The 5175-nt window shown below is 47.9% G+C and overlaps 1 non-coding gene across 1 annotated transcript; it reads right to left on the bottom strand.

The window, feature by feature from the left end:
• Positions 1 to 2360: 2360 nt before the first annotated feature.
• Positions 2361 to 2465, bottom strand: LOC145528040 (U6 spliceosomal RNA). The gene has a single exon (XR_014070119.1). It is a non-coding gene; the product is annotated as a U6 spliceosomal RNA (small nuclear RNA).
• Positions 2466 to 5175: the final 2710 nt, after the last annotated feature.

The raw sequence follows: 5175 nt of genomic DNA, 5'->3' as shown, positions 1-5175 counted from the left end.
TCCCAGTAGGTATGTTAGATCTGCTGAGATAAGGCTATAGACTGAACTGTTCAAACCCAATTCCCAGTGAGATGGTGTTTGGAGGTGGGGCCTCTAAGAAGTGATTAGCTCATCAGATTGGAGTCCTCTTGAGTGGGATTGGTGTCCTTATAAAAGAGACACTGGAGACATGTCTTGTTCCTTTGGCCATGTGAGGTTATGGTGGGAAGACTACTGTTGATGAGGAAATGGGTCCTCACCCGACACTGAATCTACTGGAGCCATGTTCTCAGACTTCCAGCTTCCAGAACTGGGAGGAATAAGTTTCTGTTGTTTTTAGGCCTTTGGTATTTTGTTATTGAGGGGCTTCCCAGATGGCTCAGTGGTAAAGAATCCGCCTGCAATGCAGGAGACATGGGTTCGATCCCTGGATTGGGAAGATCCCCTGGAGGAGGACATGGCAACACACTCCGATATTTTTGCCTGAGAAATCTCATGGACAGAGGAGCCTGGTGAGTTACAGTCTATGGGATCGCAAAGAGTCAAATGACTTAGCAGGTAAACAACAATTTTGTTATTGCAGCCTGAACAGACTAAGACAGATGGTGACAGCCTTGTCCACTTATCTTGGTTTGTACTACAAATGTGATCATTATTCCACATGTGCCTCAACCTGAAATAGTTTGGGAAGCCTTGTCCTTCACAACCTGTCCCTGACTTTCCTGCCAAATTTCCTTCAGCTGTCTTTTGACACACGGAATCTGTTTCTTGTTTCTTGTTTCTTGTCCATTTGCCATGTTTTCCAACCTACACACCTTTGCTCACAAGGTTCTTTCTGCCTGGAAGTCCCGCCTGATCCTTTCCACCACTTCTTTGTAGCCTGCAAATTCTTGAAAAAAATAACCGATAAGTGACCTCTTTCATAAAGGATTCCCTGCTTGCATTGTCCTTTGACCTGCAATAGTGTTTAATCTTTTTTATGGTATTTGCCATCTGTTACATCCCTTAGTAGTGAAAGGACCTAGTGCTGGGTCTGGCACATAGTAGGGCTCAGGAGGCCAGCTGGCCAGCCTGCCTGCCTTCCCTGCTCTATTTGTGGGATCTTAGGAAAATTACTTAAATCAGTGTTTCTTAAACATAGCTGCACATCTTATGGCCTGAGGAGGTTTTGTTTAATAACCTGATGCCCAGGCCATACTGCAAGTCAAAGAAACTAGAAACTCTAGAGGATGGTTTCCAGCATCAGAGCTCCCCAGGTGACTCCAACATGCAGCCAGGGTCCAGAGCCGCTGCTTTGAACAAACGGAGCCTCATTTCTTCATTCTGAAAATTAAATGTAATGTTTGCAGCAGCTTGGCATAATGTCTGGTGCATACTGAGTAGGCAGTAACTGTTAATCATTGCATTTTATCCCAGCTTTTCATTTCTTGGCCTAAAGTGTGTTGCACATAGTAGGTATGGAAATAAATGCTGGTGGAATAAATGAATGCTCTTTGGGGAGGCCTCCAGGAAATTCCCAGCAGGTTGTTGCAGAGAGCTGGCCTTAATGTGGAACTAAAGGTTGTACCTGGAGCAGAGACACGGAGATGTGGTCATTCCTGGGTGCAGGCAATGGGGGAGAAGTGGAGGGGGTGGGTACTGGCTTTACAAGATTTAAAAACAATAATAAAACCAACTACAAGTCTATCTCCTTTTTATGATCATCTCCCACTGGAAATTCTTAACAGTACTGGTGATAAAATGCTTCTTGCTGGGGTAGACTTCTCCCAGTACCCTGCCCTCTCTGCCTTATCATTTTACTACTGGCTCAGAGACTAATGAGCTAAATGGCTGGAGAAAGAAACAAGGGAACTGTAAATTATATTTATAAATTAAGTCATATAAAGCCGGACTAAGTAATTAAACTGTGGACCCATAATTAAATACTTGTATAGCATTTGGGCCCGGAGATTTCTTCCTGCCGTCATGGTTGGCAGTCTGCGAGGTGGGCTGATGACTCATACGAGGTCCTGGGGCCAAGTGGTGCCAAGGTCACTGTCTGAAGAGAAGGATCCTTGAGGGACAGTGTTGGATGTGGTCAAAGGAACAGATGGGAGATTTTCAGGGTAAAAGGTGAGGAGTGGAAAGCCCCAGGCCCCCTGGAGCATATGAGAAGTGGTAGTAGCATCCTAGATTAGTGAATGAAGGCCCAGCAGGAAGCAGTAGGGGTCTTCCCATTGCTGGCTCTAGCCCACCTTTCACTTTTCACTTCCTACCCTCCCCTTCGCATACCCACCTAGAGCCACAGATGTCAATATGCCTTCTTTGAGCAGTCTCCTTTTCACACTTCTCTACCCTTGCCTGTGATGTTGCCTGTGTACCCTTCCCTTCTCCATTAATGAAAAAAAAATGGAATGATCTATGAATTTGTGTGTTATCCTTGTGCAGGGGCCATGCTAATCTCTACATCATTCCAATTTTAGTATACGTGTTGCCCAAGCGAGTGCCCTTCTCCATCCTTCACCAGGTAATTTAGTCCTTCAAGAGCTAGCTCCAAGGGGCCCTGTGGAGCCTCTTTCTGACGTATTCAGGCAGTGGTAAGTCTTCCTCTGGGAAGCCCAGGTGGCTCAGTGGTAAAGAATTCACCTGCCAATGCTGGCAGTGCAGGAAATGCGGGTTCGATCCCTGGGTTGAGAAGATCCCCTGGAGAAGGAAAATGGCAGCCCACTCCAGTATTCTTGCCTGGAGAATCCCATGGGCAGAGGAGCCTGGCGTGCTACAGTCCACGCGGTCGCAAAGTTGGACACAACTGAGCAACCGAGCACGAGAAGCCTTCCTCTGGCCCCACAATAGCCTTACGGGACAGCAGTTCTCTGCTGAGTCTCTCCCCTGGAAGGTCCTGGGTCGCAGAGTCCCTGTTCAAAGCTCCTACAAAGAGCCTGGCAGGCTGGCAGGTGCTTCACACCCCTCTGCTGCATAAGTGAGTGAACAACTGAAGGGCAGACAGCCCTGCACAGAGGAGAGGTGATGTTACCCTCATGTTTTAGGGTTCAGTGGTCAGCTCAGGGGCTCTGTCTTGTTCGGCTTCCTGTGGGCAGCACTCAGTTCAGTGCTCAGCAGACAGAAATCGCACCATGAATGTTTGCTAGGTGAATAAGAGGCAACTGAAAAGAGAGAGACGTTGGCACAAATTCCCCTCCTCCCAGCTCCCTACTCCCCAAAGAAATAAACCAAGTAAGCTAAGCGTACTGCTAGGACAGGTGTCGGTATCCACCGGTGTTTACAAAACAACACTGTGTATATTCACAAAAGCTAGGGGAGGGCAGGCAAGGCACACCAGGTCTAAGATCAAGGAGATTTGTTGGGGGTGGTGGAGAGAAGGGATGAGAGAGAGGGATGTGGAGCCCGGGAGGCCCAGACGGGGAAGCAGGGAAGGAGGAGGAGACCCTGATGAAAGGTCTAGAGCCGCCTTCAAAAGGAGGTCACGGGAGAGATGGGGGCTTGAGAGGGAGTGGTTTGTGGGGAGGAGCATGGTCCACTGTTCGATAAGCAGCATAAATGGCCAAGAAATGCTTTCAGAGTGAGACAAAGAGGAGAGAAAAGTGGGAGGTGGGGGGATTGGATGAAGCGGGTCTTTGAGGAATCCAGGGGTGAGGCCTGGCCGTTTACTTGCCCACAAGCAGCCAGGGTGGTGTAGAAACACAACAACGTTTGACATCTGCTCGTAACAGGTAAAGAAGTGGGACTCTATTCCAGCTGGGAGCCGCACGAGAGGAGGGCCTGCCTCCTTCATTTATTAAACCTGAGGCCTTGGGATTACTCTAAATCTCTGTGTCCTTCTAATGTCAAATGGGGATAATCAAAGTACCCATCTCTTAGGGCTTATGAGAATCAATAAGTCAATACAGATAAGCAGGGCCTGAGCCTAGTAATTGCTCAATAAATATCAGTAGTAGTAATTATTTCTAATGTATCATTGGGCATTTCACTAGCAGATACCACATTTTTCTGTATTTTTCCACCTAAGGAAGGGATATACTGAAAGGGTCTTTGAGCATTCCTTACTCCAGAGGGAGCAGAAGGGGGAAGTTGGATGGGAGAGAATTAGACATTCTCTTAGGCATTTTTTCCTTTGGGGTATTCTGTCATATGACCGATATGTTTTGAAGGTTTGTTGTTCCCTAAAGTGGAACACGGTAGTCAGCTGTGTGGACTTGGGGACGTCATGTTCCGTCTCTGGGTTTCTTTTTGCCCATCTGTAAGTTTAGAAAGATTGATTCTCTAATCTCTGGTAGCTCTCTCCACTCCATGAGAGCACAGATTCTAAACTGGTCAAGGGCTGAGAGGGGAGTGGGGAGACAGGTGGGCCCTGGCAGGCACGACAAAGGCCAGTTCAGTCGATCAAGGACATCTGGGACCAGTGTGAAGTCAAGGGGCTGCCCAGTCATGGTCTTCAGTCTCACCGTCCCCGAGAGTCCCCAGGATGGCTGTATACGCTGCACTGGGGTAAAGGAAGAGAGATGGTTGGCCCAGAGGGCAACCGCTCTGGTTACACAGCGTTCAGGAAAGAGCTACAGTGGAGCCGGAGGACATCCATGCCCCGTGGAGACATTTGTTTCTCTGTAGCCCCGCGTTGGGCTTCCCAGGTGGCTCAGTGGTAAAGAATAGTCTGCCAACCAGAAGACGTGGATTCAATCCCTGGGTCAGGAAGATCCCCTGGCATGAGAAATGACAACTCACTCCAGTATTCTTGCCTGGGAAATCCCACAGACAGAGGAATCTGGCAGGCTACAGTCCGCCATGGGGTCTCAAAAGAGTCGGACATGACTGAGCGACTAAACAGCTGCAGGTACAGCTGCAGCCTTGTCTTACAGGACAGTCAGGTATGAACTGAGTTAGGTGCTGCAATGTTTTATCAGAGCAGACGTCCCATTGTGTACGTCCCCTCCATATCAACCCTTACAGGCTGAACAAAATTGCCAGAAAACCCCTGCCCTCTCCGCCTACACCCTCAAGTTCCTTTAAGTCATCTGTAATTTGAGAAAATATATATATTTTAATACCCAAAGGCTATTTTCTCTGCCTCAATCTCTCTTTCTCTTTGTCTCTCTCTCTCTCCCTTTCCCCAAAGACATGTTTTTCTGTAAATACTGCAGCTCAGCTCTGAATCACAGATCAAAGCATTGCTTCTTCATTCATCTTTTGAGGCCAAATTGC

Source organism: Giraffa tippelskirchi, chromosome 11 (assembly GCF_054371585.1).
Source record: "Giraffa tippelskirchi isolate mGirTip1 chromosome 11, T2T-mGirTip1v1.2.pri, whole genome shotgun sequence".
Classification (NCBI taxonomy): Eukaryota; Metazoa; Chordata; class Mammalia; order Artiodactyla; family Giraffidae; genus Giraffa; species Giraffa tippelskirchi.
Note: the sequence above shows the minus strand (reverse complement) of the source record. Positions and strands in the feature narration are given on the sequence as shown.